Source organism: Polistes fuscatus, unplaced genomic scaffold (assembly GCF_010416935.1).
Source record: "Polistes fuscatus isolate 324 unplaced genomic scaffold, CU_Pfus_HIC Scaffold1, whole genome shotgun sequence".
NCBI classification, from domain to species: Eukaryota; Metazoa; Arthropoda; class Insecta; order Hymenoptera; family Vespidae; genus Polistes; species Polistes fuscatus.
The window spans coordinates 6,642,451-6,659,063 of NW_025112997.1; the positions used below are offsets into that span (position 1 = coordinate 6,642,451).

At 29.7% G+C, this 16,613-nt stretch overlaps 1 protein-coding gene across 4 annotated transcripts in view; it reads left to right on the forward strand.

Moving 5' to 3' along the window:
* The first annotated feature begins 732 nt into the window (after window positions 1–732).
* Window positions 733–16,613, forward strand: part of LOC122520072 (GATA zinc finger domain-containing protein 8-like) — a 236,318-nt gene continuing 220,437 nt past the window's right edge. For all 4 annotated transcript variants that reach the window (XM_043640005.1, XM_043640013.1, XM_043640039.1 and 1 more), the window contains exons 1-2: window positions 733–1,735; window positions 4,469–4,697. The gene's annotated coding sequence lies outside the window, so the exon portion shown is untranslated. The remainder of the gene's footprint in view (window positions 1,736–4,468; window positions 4,698–16,613) is intronic.

The following is a 16,613-nucleotide window of genomic DNA, read 5'->3' on the forward strand; positions in this document are numbered from 1 at the left end:
GAAATATAAAAGAAAGAAATAAAAAGAGAGAGAGAGAGAGAAAGAGGAGTGCAAATGTGTGCGTGTGTGAATCAAAGAAATTATCAAGTTAAAGGGGGATAGAAAGGGAAACGATGCAAAGACCTTTGGCGCGAAGGATGTAGAAGATTGAAAAGAGAAAAATTATTAAAAAGAGAAAGAAAAACGTACAGATAAAATAAAAGAAAATGAATGGATAAAAGAAATATTCTATGCGGAGAAAAAGAATTAGAGAATATGTGAGAGAAAGAGAGAGAGAGAGAGAGAGATTGATAGAAAAGCAAGCAATGATAGAAAGAGAAAGATATATATGTACGTGTTAGAAAGAGAACAAAAATAAAGAGAGTGTGTGTGAGAGAGAGAGAGAGAGAGACAATTTGATAAAGGAAGGGGTAGTTTCGAGTTAGAATGTGAGACTAAGGGAGTAAGAGCGAGAGAAAGAGATAAAGAGAGGGCGCAAACGTGGCTCTGGTGGTGGGGTGTGGGGGAAAGTGAGAGGAAGATAGAGAGCAAGACAGAACGGCGATTTCAGTCACCGCCCGATCCTCGGCGCGCACGGTTTTCGGATGGGCTTTTTGTCGTCTATTTCTCTTCATTCCTTTTTTTCATACAACGAACTATCATCATCTAAACAATTATATCAGAAGTGTGTTTCTCTCTTTTAATTATACGAATCGAGATTAAGTAAAACATTAATTTTTCAAAAGTGAATTGAAATTTTCTCGAGAACATTTAATATAAGGAAAAAGAAAATTAAATGAATAAAATAAGATAATAAATTTGGTGAAAAAGGATACGTGAACTGGGGATGAACGTTAATAGTGTATTTTCGATAAAGTGAAATTTCCTTTTTTATTATTGCTGTTGTTTTTCTTTTCTTTTTTTTCTTTTGTTTCTCTTCTAATATGGTTCAGGAAGAAAATGTTGTCAGTGAGTTTGATAAATCGATATGTGACACTAACGTCGATATGTTCAGTTAAATTTATCTTGTAATTGACGTTTACTTAGTATTATTGGTTAAAATTAATGACGAGATTTGCCAAGCTCGTCTTTTTTCGATCTACATATCTTGACCTCGTGACTTGTGCGTCATTCGCGCATCGTACATGGACATGCGTATATATGTAAAAGGATTTTTGTTCTTTTCCTTCGTTTCTGTAGTACCACAGTGTGATGATACCAGTGTAATCGACAATTTTCAATAAAAATATCTAAACATTCGTGAAAGAATGAAAAAGTAAAATAACATAAATTATATCATAAAATCGAAAACAAATAAAGAAATAAAATTAGATCAAAGGATATTATTTGTGTATTGTCGTAATAATAACGTGTGTGTTATCATCGTGCTGTATTATTGTATAATATTTTATACGTTAACCGAAGAAAATAAAAAATTAAAAATAAAAGATCAAAGAAACTGTAAAGGAACCTTAAAGTGTGATATTCGTTTAGTTATTCATTTAAATTGCACGAATTTTCTACAACGCGAGTGAGACGATTCGAGATTTCGAACGAAGGACATTGAAACGTTTATAAATCGTGTGAAAATTGTTCAACGAGAAGATCGATAGTCTCGCGAGTTTCTCCTCATTGTCGTCAATTTTTTTCACCATTCGTGATCATCGAAGATTTGGTTTTACTTTGGATTTATTTAATTTTGTTGCTGTTGTTTCACAAGAGAATGCAGTCCGCCGAATGTTCGTGACGATTACAGGTAAATATCATCTAATATTTCGCACACGATTCACTTTTGATCCGCCATTTTTTTTGCTTCCCTTTCTATTTTCATATTTTTCTTTTTTCGTATTTTATTTTATTTAGTTAGGATTATTCACGACTCGTAAAATAAACCTTTTTTCCACTAGACGGATTCGATTTTTTTTTTGTTATATTCGATAATAGTTGCAACAAATGGAAAAAATGAATTAATAAAAAAAAAACAAGAAGGAAGAAAAAAAGGGAAAAAATGTGTAAAAGCTATAACGAATTTAAAGCAACGAGCTAACCTAAAGTTCTTTATTTCCCAACGGTTTTCAACGGTTTTTATCGCATAAATTTTCGACCTAGACGCAGGAAAAATCAAGCGAACGAGCGTGTCACTGGTACGCCTAATTTCATTCTTCTGTGAGATCAAATGAGATAAAATATAGAGAAAAAAAAAGTAAGAAAAAAGAATCCATTTGTTGCGACGAATTGGACTGAAAATAATTTTTTTTTCCACGACCCTACATATTCGGTTTTATAAATTTGTTTAATTGATAAATTTAAAAGTAATCGAGCACGCCGCACGTTTACGTATAAGCAAATATGTACCAAATATTTCGAGATATTTTGTTTATCAATTTTTATACTGATTTATAATATACGAAGGTAGGTTGAAAAGTTTTGATTTTCAACAAAAAGAATCTTTTACTTTTTTTAATTAGAAGTGAGTGATCGAAACAAGAATTGTTTCTATATTAGAATTGGACAATTTCAACCCACCCATGTATAAATTAATTGAAAATAAAAATATCAACGGTCTGAAATATTGGATTCACAATAAATTATTAACTTGAAAGTAGGTGATACTATATTATGGGAATAACATCGATCATTATTATCATGTTCGTGTACATACATATATAAATATATACACGTATACACATACACATACACATAGAGACTATTGCTTTAGCTTTTGCTAAAGGTATATACTTGTCATTATTTCATTAACGTGTAATCAGCACTCATTATAAATTATATCAAATGATTGTATGTATGTACAAACATATATTTTCATATTCTGTTTAACGAGTAAGCTTTGAGAATCGAGTACCTCTTTCTGTATAAAGTGATTATCGTTTAAATAGAGTATCATATTTACAAGCATATAGAAATTAAATTTCTATTCAAAAGCACAGTCGTTAATCAAACGAAGCAAATGTTATACATAGATATGTATACGTATACGTATGTATATATGTATGCATTTTCAATGTATGCATTTTCAAATTCTATTTTCAATTATTAATTTCAATTTCGAGAGAATATTTTCAAATGCTTTGACATTATGAAAGAAAAACAAAACAACTGTGATTACTTTTTCGTTTAATTTAACAATCCATTATTTTGATCATTTATTCTATCGAAACAAAAGAATTAATATGATGTTTATATCATTTTTTGACGATTTGTAAAGTACTTACGTAAATAGTAGAATGATTTACTATTGAATATTTGGATACTGTTCTTTTCTTGCATGCAAAATGTTGGAATTTTTTTTCTTTCTTCTTCTTACAAGTTCAATACACGTGTTTCAAGTTCATAACGCATAAAAACACACTAAACATTATTTATACACATATTCGGTATTCTTATATTTCATTTCTATCCACGAAAAATTGTTTTTGCCGAAAAATGAGTAAGTAAAATTTTGACACGAAACAAATAATTATCGCACTTTCCGCCATCTTGATTAACAAAAAGTTTCCATCTCAATGTATAATATGATATCGATGGTAGTGCTACCCTTGGTAGCGTCACAATTACGAATTAACTATTCAATCTACTTCAAATTAATTTTACAAGCTAGCCCTTATTTTTTCACAGAAATAGATGCTTTTAGGTTAGTTTTTATAATATACCATGGTGGATATCGTAAAGTTAGAAAAAAGCGTTACAAACTGTTCTAACTGCGATCGTAAATGTAACACTTTTGTAATTTATTTAAAAGTAACTTTCGTGTTCTTTTGACTTTGTATAATTTTATGTTCTTAAGAATTTTTTTATTACTGTAACTTTTTCTTCTTCGAATATCCTGGATTTAAAATCGTTTAAATACGACATGTAATAAATTTTGCTATCGACATGATTTAAAATATGTTCAAAAGATGATTGAATTGTTTGAACGATAAATAATGATAGAAATATAAAGAACATACATATATAGATTTGTTAGACTAAATAATGTTGTTTCAATTATTTTGCTAATATGTACGAACACTTGTGAGTACTTTGGAAAATATTATTCGCCTATTCGATTTCAATCAGTGGATTTATTCTTTGTAATATTTACTTTTATATCTCATCATTTATTAAGTTATTATAAAATATCGTCTACTTATTTATGTATATATTTCTTGTCAAATCTCGTTATTTATTTTTGTTTAAAATGATTGAATTGTCGATAAAATAAATTGTAACGTTTCTTATATATCCCATTTTTGTAAATGCTCGACCTATTGTTATTAGATTATCTTATTTAATTATTGTTCGATAGTTATTACATTTTTATTCACGTTTCTATAGCTAATTTTACATAAATTTCCAATGTTTTAATCGTTATGCATAAATTACATAAATATTGAATCTACATATGCGTGTAAAATATATGTAAAATTAGTACATGCGTATGCATACTGCGAATAATGTTTCTATGTTAAATCGTTTGAATTTGTTCATACAGCGATAAAACTGCGAGTAGTGATGAAAGAGAAAAGGAATCAACAACTACATCGACGACGATTCGTGAGAACGTTTCTAGGAAGCATCGAAATTCCACGAAGAGAATGTAGGAAAGAAAAGTTCATTAAAAACAGCCGAGAGGAATCGATGAGAGCCGAGACGAGTCGAGTGAAGGTCTTACGTGGTTGTTATCATTCTTGTGCTCAATCAATCTTAATCTATAACACGAGGTATGTATGTGTATATGTTACTGTTACAGTTAAAATAAATCATAAACATCATTGTATTTCTAAACGTATTTAATTGGGTAATAATCTTGGAAATATTTGAAATAATTTATACATTTTTTTATTAGATTGACAAATAAGTAATTAGGGAATTTATAGTAGTTTGTATTTAAAGAAATAATACACTATACAGTTTTCTTTATCTAAATATATATATAAATGAAACTTATAAAATATAATAAAAATATATATTTTACAAATTTATATTTATATAATAAAATTATATTACATGTTATAAATTATAAAATATATAATATATCTTTTACATAGAGACACATTAGTATATTCTAGATTAAAAATTCTTAGAATATTTACTGGACCAACTCAATAGTTTAAAAATCTCCAAAATTGAAATTAACATATCAGATTAGAGTAGAGTTTTCAAAATGAAAGTGAAACAATGTTATTATTGTAAATATACATACCTAAGTACAAAGTAAACTTTCCACATTTAACAAATTTACCTATGAACGCGAAAGTTTTTTAATGTTTATGGATTAAGAGGTAATTATATATATATAATAAACAATTATATAGAACACGTATTTCATCATAAATATTGACATCGATATTATGTAACGACAAGCGTGAAATCGAGCATTCAGGAGGTAACCTTTCTCAGTTACCTCCAAGAACTCTTCCTTGTCTCTTCCTATCTTTCTTTATGTCGTTCAAAGTATGACAAAGACGACGACTGAGCACGAACCATCTCATCAACTTTTCTCCTCTCTACTCTCTCTCTCTCTCTCTCTTTCCTCTCTTGTCCTTGCTTAAAGTTTCCTCGATAATCCGATCAAAAGCTCGTTGACTATCGGAAAACCTTAGACATTCTGATAATATCATTAAACGTACGTCTCTTAATTGCTTCTTCACCTACTACTCCCTCTCAACCCCTTTTACCTCTTCTCTCCTTGCTCATCCTCCTTAATACTCTTCACATTTATCTTACCAACCAATGAAAATTTTCTTATTTGACAGACAAAACTTCATGTATTATCTTTTCCTTCTTTTTACGAATTACATCTTAGGGAGAAGGTTCTACTGTTATTTATTACGCAATGTTTCTTAAGACATTGATATTTTTTAGATTAGGTGATGTAAGAATGGGGACAATGTTATGTGCGTAGTCATTCATTTGCCAATTCGATTAATGTTTTTTGTTTCAGATAATTTTTTCTAATTAATATATTATTGAATATTTTGTTGACATAACTTTTTGGTCCACGCATAATATTATTTACAAATTTTTTTACATGATAAAAAGTAGAAAACATACATACATACAAACATATGTACATTGTAATATAATTTATTATTCAAAGTGCATAAACAATTTTTCTTGAATTAGTTGCATTAAGTCTAATAAAGAAGACAGAAAATGTATATAATTTTTATATTAAAATTAAAGCATCGATTTTTGGTGTTTACTTGAATAAAAAATTTAGAAGAAATATTATAAAACAAAATTTAATCAATTTTGTCTGCGAACGGATATTATATTTTTTTTTTTTTGGTTATTTTGTCCTCTTTCTTTCTTTTTTTCTTTTTTAAAATCGATAAAACAGTGAAGTGTTATTGATCGATCGGTAGGTTTGAACTTTAATAAAGATTATTCACGGATACAACATGGAGTTAATTAACTATTATAATTTAATTATACGAAGTACAGTTTGTGCAAAGTTTCGAGGTGATCTTATACATCAATGACATTTTTTTATTTTTTTTATTTTTTTGAGAATTTGTAAAGCTAACTCTTTACATATCGTATTGTGATATGAAGTACAAGCTTAGCTTATGAATTTACATACGTAACGAAAAACTAAAAAAGAAGTAGAGAAAACAAAGTTTATTCGATTTTTAAGGAAAAAAAAAAATTAACTTTCTATACGGAACGACGCGCCCTCTCGCAATTCCGTCCAATTTATTCCGCGACGTTGGATTTATAAGCCTTTTTCTCTCTTTCTCTCTTTCTGTCGTAAAACATGAAGCTGTAATTAAAAAGCTTTTCGTCGTCGTCGTCGTGGTCGTCGTCGTCGTAGTCGAACGAAACGCACACGGCTCGCGAGAATCCAAGAAATTATGCTTTCTCGTTTCAATTTTCGTTTGAGTGTCACTCGAAAAAAGGAGCTACGAGTTTTTCCACCTTTTTCCTACCTGTCTGCGCGCGTGTGCGTGTGTGTTACTAACTATTACAAATATTAATATATACAGAGAGCGTAAATCGTAAATATATCTAAACGTTTGCATTTTTTCGTCTCGAAAAAAGAAATGAAGGAAATAAAAAATTTTGCATATTGGTGTAAACGTAAAATATATTTTACGAATGTATCATAATTTTTGATATATGCGTAACGTGCAATTAAAAAAAAGAAGAAGAAAGATAATTGACCTAGCAGATCGTGTATGGAAAGAGAACAATTTATTTATTTATTTAATTTTTTTGATAATATTTTCACGTTCACGTGGATTCAGTTCAAAATTGTCTCAGCGAAATAAAATAAAAGAAGAGAGAAGAGTCATTTTGCGTTGGGAGATTATTATTTGATATCTATCTTCGTGTGGGGAAAAATTTACACGTATAAATATTTTGTTCTCTTCTGTAAATAGAATTAACCGACAACAATCTAGCTACCGTATATGAAGACGATTTTGCGAGAAAGCCGTTCTTTAGGTCACTTTCTTTAGATTTATTGCAACTTACTTTTTCTCTACAAAAATATATCCTTCGTGTGTATTTACCAATCCCGTCCAGCTTTGGACAACTTTTTATATTTATAATTTTCTTTCGGCGTCTAAAACTTTTATCACATTATAGCTATTTCCTATATTATATTTTCGAATTTTGTTCTTATGATTAATATGATCGATATAAATTTGAAAATTGTACGATAAATAATCATTTTCGAATGTTTGCATTCGTACGATTATAATGATATACAATATTTGAAATAAGTTTTATATTCAATTGAATTTAATGAAACTTTAATTTTAATTGAATTGCATTTAATTGATCATTAAACTTCGATACTTACGATGACATATTTATGTTATAAAATAAATAATTATAATAGTGTTAAAAGTGTTGTGTAAAGAAATTGGACCACGTTAAATGGTAAGAGAAAAATATAGTATCATATAATATAGTATAGTATCGTATCGTTTGTAAGAAGAGAAGAAAGTTCAAATGGTTGGTCAGGTTAATGGGGCGTCGCGATTATATCTGTGGATAAACGGCCATAAATTCGATAGGAATTTCCGGATAGAACATCGCGGTTTATTGTATGTACCAGTTTTATGAAGCAATTAATTTATTGTGCGTACATATCTACCTATAGGCAACGCTTTCTGGTGTTCCTGCGAAAGAGGCTTTTGTGTGCACGTGTGCGTGCGTATGTGTGTATATTTTTCCCCATAAATTCGAAAGATGCAGATGTACGAATAATTTACTACGAAAATCTGAACAAAAGGTGTTAGATTCGATTTATTTCTTTTTCAAATAAGAGTTCATCGTTGTTCATTTTGTTTAAGAATTAAAACGCCGTAACATTTAAATATTTGTTTCCTTTATAATATAATTTTCAAAGCATGTGTAATGTAAAATTAGAATAAGAAACATTAATTACGTTGCCTTGATCTTTCATACCTTTGAATGAAACCTTAATAAGTTAAAATGAGATGTGAATTATGAGCAACATAATTTAGTTACGAGTAAAAACTCTTTTTCGAATGTATTAGATTGCGAAGAGCCTTGAGAAATAACATTTTTTATCCTATTCGTTGTATAGTGTATATACATACATACATACATACATGGATACATGCATGCATACATATATAGGTATACTGTATACTTAAGAGTGCTCTGACCTTATAGCAGAGATACACCAATGTAGATTTTAAAATGACGGCGTAAAAGAGGTTGAAAAAGTAGACGAGAATTCCGCCTATGTGTATATACATGTGCATTTTTATGTATATATGTATTTATGTACATGATTGAACTAGAGAAATAAATCCGCAAACTCGATGTCATTTTTTTCCATCGCTATACTGAGATGATGCATGTCTACATAGGGTGATTTAAACATTCGTAGATGATTTTTTACATTAATTATTTTTTGTTCAAAATTTGTAGGTATTAGTGTAATTATATATATAAGAAGTTTTATATTTATATTTATTTATATGAAACGGGATAATAGATTTCAGAACTCATGTCTTCTTCGAATGGCGAGAGATGTAGAAACGATATTAAAAAAATATATCAAATTTAGTTTATATATAATTATTATGTAAATGATATGCATATGTGTGCGAGCATGTGTACTGTTGGCGAGTGAAATACATATATGTGCATACGTGTATATGTGTACTGTTAAAGTGTAGAAATCAGTTAATCTGCGGATTAGTTAGGTAATGTGCACATTAACGGCTTTCGAATTTTAGCGATAACGTATATATTAGCATCGTATATAAGACAAAATACATCCAAGGCGATTAATTATTGAAATATTATTGGAGAGCATAGTTTAAAAAAAAAAGATATAAAACATTGCATCTAATGTAAATCAGAAGATAAATGGGATAGAAAAATGTGCAATATGTAAAATAGGAATACGTTTAAACATGTCTGGTTAAAAGCCGAGAAGAATTACGATTGAGGTGGAAAGGGATGGGGAGGTTAAATTAATCGAAAGAGAATGGTTTTTTTGGTCGTTCAATGTTCAATGTTTTTTTTCTATATACATATCTAACTTTCCTGTCGGTATTTACACACACACATTCGACTATGGTCGTTTTTATTCTATTCATAATTTTGTCGTTGAACTTGTAAACACATTTACTTTCAAGGTCTTTGGGATCGGTGTCCGCCCAGTATACTGCGTACTTGTTTTCATATTCACAATCAGTCTTCTTCGATACGTTGCCAGAAGACGTAAGAACGATATTAGAAAAGTATTAAATTCATTTTACGTATATATGTGCACGTTTGTTGCTATGCAAATTATATGCATATGTTCGTGAGTGTTATGTACTAGTGAAGAGTGATATATATATTTGTGAAACGCGTAAAACGTGAACATATGTGAAATATAAGATATTATTAGCAGACTGTGAAATACGTTTTTGGATTAAGAAAAGTTTAAATAGTTTAAACGTTTAAGGATTTCCACGAGTAAGCTGATTTTTTTCTTTCTTTCTATTTTCATTTTTATTCCTAATTTCTCGAGCATGAGCTTAAGTTTACTCGCATGAAAATTGCATTTTCATCTGTTTTAAAATATCATATAATAATTATTTCATATTAAAGAAAGTAGCACAGTAAAATATTTAATTTAAAAATGAATTTTCTATGGAAAGAATAATCTTTAATTGTAAGAGTACGATTTATAAATTTAGAAAATTTTGAACGATTCGGAAATAAATTAATTAAATTGCATACTTTTTTTAACAAAATAATATTTTCTTCGAGTAAATACAAAATCTAATTTTATATCTTTATCTTTTATCTATCAAATGAGTATTCGGTTATTGAAATCGGATAAAAATTATGATCAAACTAAATGTTATTTATATAAATGTTTAAATAGTTTTAATCAAGCTTTTTTTTTTATTCAAAATAGTCTGCCAATATTGATACCTAATTTCTCTTGATCTTATAATACACATACATATAAATCTTTTTCTCTACTTTCTCGAATTCGTCGTTTTCGAGATTACGAAAAGTTTCCGAATAGTTTTCAACGCTTTCTATCGTTTTTATTTCTTTCCCTTTATTTCTTTTTACTCACCCTTTAATTTCTTAGTCCATTCCATCTTCCCTACTTTCTTATTTTCTCTCTCTCTCTCTCTCTACTTGTTTATTTTCAACACAATTCCAAGTACACTCTTTAAGAGGAATATCTAGACGGATTTGTTACATCTCGCGGTGTTCTGAAGAGAGAATAAAGAGAATATCGCATCGTCGTAAACTCGAAGAGAAAGAAGAAACTTTAGTCGAGATTTATATATATATACATACATAGATACTTAGTTATATATTTGAGAAAAATTGAAAAAGTTTTGCCACTAAGTTCGTCGGGTTTGAGCGGGAAAAAAGTTTGATTTGCGAACGGTCTCTCGTTCTTTAATTGAATTTATGTCTTTGTTTCTACACACACACACACACACACACACAGCACAAACATTTATTATCTCTTTTTTTTCTCTTATGATTGAACGGAAATAAATGAAAAAGTTGTAACGATAAAATGATCCTTATCAATAATTGATATCAAATATACTATCTTTTTAATAAATTATTTTCTTTCAATTATCAATTATTATAATAACGAGACATATATACATATGAACAAAAAAATGCAAATTAAGGTATATAAGAGTATATGTGTTCCAGCGTGTCAGATATTTATTTAATCATTTATATTGTTTTGAATTTATTTAAAATGAATATAATAATATACTAGAAGAAGAATTTTTTGATATGGTTTACAGATAAATTAAATTCAAAATTACCTTAATTTCCAATAGATAAAATGAATTACGGGTATCACCCGTTGTACAAACAAAAGATCATTAAATTGTTCGAGTGAAATTCTAGTTGACTTTAGATGACGTTGCCATATGCAACGTGAAAGATCGTTCAATTCAAGTGTTGAAACAAATGAAGTGAAAGAAAAGTAATATCACGATAAGAAAGTGCGGAATGTGCTAATTAGAGAATTAATAATGGAGTGAGCAGCATGGCAACAAGTGAAATATATCAGATATGTGTGCGATGAAATACCAGGAAGATACACATGAAATAGAGATCACGTGACGACAAATTTTCAAAGGATGCTTAGATCGATTAATATCGAAGAGTGGGGGGGGACCTATGTTAAACCTACCAGAGATGCAATTAGCTTAAATAAACGTCGTCATTCCAAAAATCTGTGTTTCCTGTGTTGTACCCTGTAACAGTCCCTGCTGCTACGATTATACTAAGAAATTGAACTTATTAATAATAAAATTAACCTCAACGATTATTCAGAACACGAATAGCAGAGCAACAACGATTTTCCTCGCCACTATTGTAAGTACCGTAATTCGGTAAAATAAGTCGAGTACCAGAATCCCAATAAATAATTACTTCCCACACTTAACAATTCCAACCTTGAACTTCTCTTCAGTCCAGGTATTAATGTTTCTAAGGCGCAAAAAGCACGAGTTATATTTGTATTAAGTTGATTTGTCACCCTTGACCTTCCCAACATTTCGTTTCTTTTTATTCATAAATTTGTTAGTAGTAGTCGAACTAATTTGATTTAACACTTTTCATTTGCATTTCTTTTTTATCATGATTTAATTCTCGAAGAATCTGCCTGGTTCTAGTTAAACCTTGTTGAATGCAGAATGACAAAACAGGCTTACGATTAAAAACATTTTTTTTTAAATATCTCGTTTTTTTAAGACGTAATACTATAAAAAAATCGAAATTAAAATTATTCCTAGATAAATATAATACACGATAAAAATATGCATATGAATAGATAGATTTTGTGAACGCATCGATACACACATATATATATTTACACGTATATATATACACACACACACACGCGCGTATATTAATATATTTACACAAAATGGATGTATGCGTATATCCTGTCTAAAGAGAATAGTTTCTCTCTCGCGTTCTGGCCGATAACATGTCGCTTGTGGAACAGTTAGAATTATGGTACCGTTAAATTTAATGCGACTATGTATAAGAGAGCGAGAGAGACGTACTCAGGGAGTAAGAGAGATAGAGACTATTCTGTCGTGCGTGCAGCTTAATCGTATATACTCACGTGTCTACGTGACTTAAATACCCTCACACGTTTAGCTTTATGTATCGTCAGTGATGATCTCCGATATGTGATCGTTAAGATTTATGCGATTAAATTTATTCATTTACTGATTTACAGTTTTGATATAGTTCCAAATCAATACGATCGAACCACGATCGTGGTATAATATACGTAATTGTGATTAATTTAATAATTAATCTTGAATGCTTCCTATTATCATAGATAATATTATCATGATTACATTAGGTATTATTTTTCCTTTTGGAAAATATCGAAATTTAATTAACCATAGATAAATGATTACGATGATCGATTGAAATTTATTCTCGCGATCGTTCGCATTCGTGTTTTATCACATTTTTTTATATTCTTTTTCTTTTTTTTCTTTTCCACCCTCCTCCTCCTCCGTAGAAATATGCCGCGGCAAAAGTTGCAATTAACGTCTAATTTTTTAATGAGATATAATTAAATCTCAAAGTACAGACGGATGTATCGTTCGATTTTTTTCAGTTGTTCGGAAACTGTTAATTGATCATTTTGTTGCTTCCTTTTTTTTCTCTTTTTTTTTTTGTCAATTTTTTTCGAAACACAACTTATCAACGAAATAACGAGGATCTACGCGATTATTATTAACGTTAGTCTCTTGGTGGTTTCATATTTGAAATTTGTATACAAAAAGAGTGGTACGTTTTGGTTGAGACGAAGAAAAAAGAAGAAAATAACGAAATATAAAGAAAAGATAAGAGAAAAAAAGGAAGATTAAGTTTTATAACTTCGTTTCGTATTCTATTTTTGTATTTTTCTTTCTTTCTTTTTTTCTTTTTTTTTTTGTTATTTTTGAAAAGGATTCTTCCTTTCTCAAGCAAAAGTAAAAAGTATCATTATGGTAAATGAAAAAAATGGCGAGACGGTTCCAAACGAGACGCGAAGAGTTTTTATAAAACTATGGGGTAAAGGAAGAAAGGATAAAAGAAGATGGAAAAAAGAGAGAGACTTACTAATGGCCGGATAAGTAAGGGTTGGAGAATATGAAAATTTTGTATATACGTATAGCAGTCTATAGGCGCTATGTCACATGTCAAAGAAAAGAAAGATAAAAGATAAAAAGTCTAGAAGGGTTCTCACTCCCTCCTCTTCTTCCTTCTCTTCACCAGCATACAAATAAAAACGAAATTTTTACTTTTATTTCGACATTGAATATTTTTCGTAGCATTGTTCCCACGAGGAATTAAAATTCGCGTGGATGACATATCTTTTCTTCTAAGACTCAACGATCATTACGAATTTTGTTTATTTAACTCTCTTAAAACCATACTTCTGTTTATTTAATATTAAAAACCATAATGTGTATACGAATTTTTGGTACAATAATTCTGATTAAAGGATGGATCCAAAGTTTCTATTATTTGTAGAATTTTGTTCTTTTACAAGTCAATAAATTTTTGTACATTCTAATAATAATCTTTCTAACGCAAGAATAATTCTTTTTCTTGAGGGCAAGGTTTCCTTATTTTTGTTTTACTATTATTTCTTTTTTAAAGTTCAAAACTTTTCAACTCATTTTCCTATATTATTTTTTATATGCTCGTTTGAAATCATTAGAAATAAGAATCTCATATTAGAATATTCGTAATAAACATAAACATGGTTGCGTGATAAAATTACACGAGCATTTATATAAGATAAGAAATGAACTTTAAGTTGGACTCACGTAGAACGTTATTGTCCTCATACAGAAGATCGTTAGATCGTGTTAGATCGAAAGCTCGGTTAGGAGGTAGGACGTGTAGTTGGTAGTACTATAGTTATATAGTCATTGTAGTCGTGTTTCCCTGGAGACTGGACGACGATAGGATATCGAGAATAGCATACCTTTGCTTGGATCTAAACGTATGTACGTGTATATACGACATATACCTGTAGGTACCTTTTGAATTTTACACCAAAGTTGTTACCGACTTCTGTGACATTTTCCTGAAAAGTTTGTTTAGTTGAATTAGTCCAAAATTTACCGTTCTCTTTGTTTTTGTTTAAAATCGATAAATATGTTAAGAAGAATCGTTAGATATATTTCGGCTAGTTAAATTGAAATTATTTCTACATTTATTATGATTTGCAATTATAATTTGCTATTTATATTATATGTTTCTATTTTATTGAAATAATTAGAAATAATTTGCGGGATATGTCAAGATTTTTTTTCTAATATCTAAAGTAATATTTAACATATTAAATATTATATATATATAATATGATATATTATAAACGTGGATGAGTTAAAAAGTTTTGAGTTTGACGTAGAATATAATATTTGGTTGGACTCGAAACTTTTAAACCCAATTCACAGTGGGATAGGATATACGATGTATCAGGAAGATGATTTAATTATTTTATAATTAATTAAAATAAATCCTAGACAAGACGTTAAGGATGTTTTAATGTTTAAATTTCGAAATAAATGTTTGGTCTTATTGGATAAGATATATCGCGAGAGGTTAATCCAAATGATCAGGAAGCAACGACATTTTATATAGTTTGCATCGAGTTAGGAATAAATGATCGAGCTTTCATGGGGAAGTGGGGAGGATTTTAAGGAAGGGGAAGGTATATTCACATAAATTCTTCTATCTAGGAAATTGCCGTTTTTCTCTCCTCCCTCTTCTTCATCTTCCTGTCGTCCATCGAACTCCGATATGCTAATAGCCTGCCTGCCAGCCGTTTTCATCGTATAGAAAATAAATCTCGTTAGTCCGACCTAGCTCGTACGAAAAGTTAAGGGATCTTTTCGCGGATTAAATCGCGTAGGTACGGATAGCCTTCTCTTCGGGGAAATGATCCGTAATGCCGAATTTGTCTTCATCGATCATCGTTTAAATAAAAAAAAAAGAAAAAAAAAAGAAACAAAAATGTTCCCGAACAAAAAATTTACTTCTCCCCAATAAATCCAATAAAACGTATTTTTATTCTTCTGCGTGACTCGTAAAAAGATTTAATTCATAAAAATCATAAGTAACATACTTAAACTAAAAAAGAACGATAAATTAACAATCCTATTTGTTTTCTTATTCTCCAGAAGACGCATATATTTGTTTTCAAAAATTCTTCTCCTCCCATAAGAAGCTTAACGAGAAAATATTAGCCAAATTCTTTCTTCGTTCTTAAATTTTCCAAAACTAGGGTTGGTATATTTCTTTTCTCTTATGCTCGGATCAAAAAAAAAATGTCGACACGAGTTAAGTTAGTTAGAAATGCTAGTGGAACGATATCGCACTAGCATAATTGATGATTCACGTGTTTCCAATCGTTGAGTAAAGTTACGAAGAAGTAAAGTTTTCTCGTTCTTGCTTTAGCCATTCGATTAGGCAACTATTTATTAAGAAGGAACTAGGAAAGACTAGGAAGATCGGACGATTCATTGATCGTGGATCGAGTTTGGTTGGTAAGTTCCGATTTTCGAACGAATAGGAAACTTGGAAGTCCACGAGGTCTTATTCGACTTGGTCGGTGCATTATCTCGCTTATATTCATGGAACCTGATCTATCTCTTTTACTCTCTCTCTCTCTCTCTCTCTCTCTCTGTCTCTGTCTTTCTCGTACTTTCTTCGAACTCTCCTGGGTGTTACTTGCTGCTACGAGTGCGTCAACTTCTGATCTGTGGTTTGACCCGACACGAATTTAGTCTAACCAACTTTGGACTCGCTCACGTTGGTATAGCGTTGTGCACCGATAACACTAATATAAGTTAAGTCACGTATTCTCTTGCTGCACATTCAGATATCTCCATAACTATTCCCATATAGTTAGTATGTGTTAATATCTATATATGAAAGATATAACTATCAATTTTTAGTATATTTTTTATGGTTACAAATCTTTGATTTTTCGTTTGAATATAAAATATAGAATATCAAATTTGTTAATATAGGATTCTATATCTTTTCCAATATTCAAAATTTTGGTGGATATGTAATATTTGTAATGGTAGCTCAAAATCAACAATTTACAAATCTAAATATTATTTTTTTGT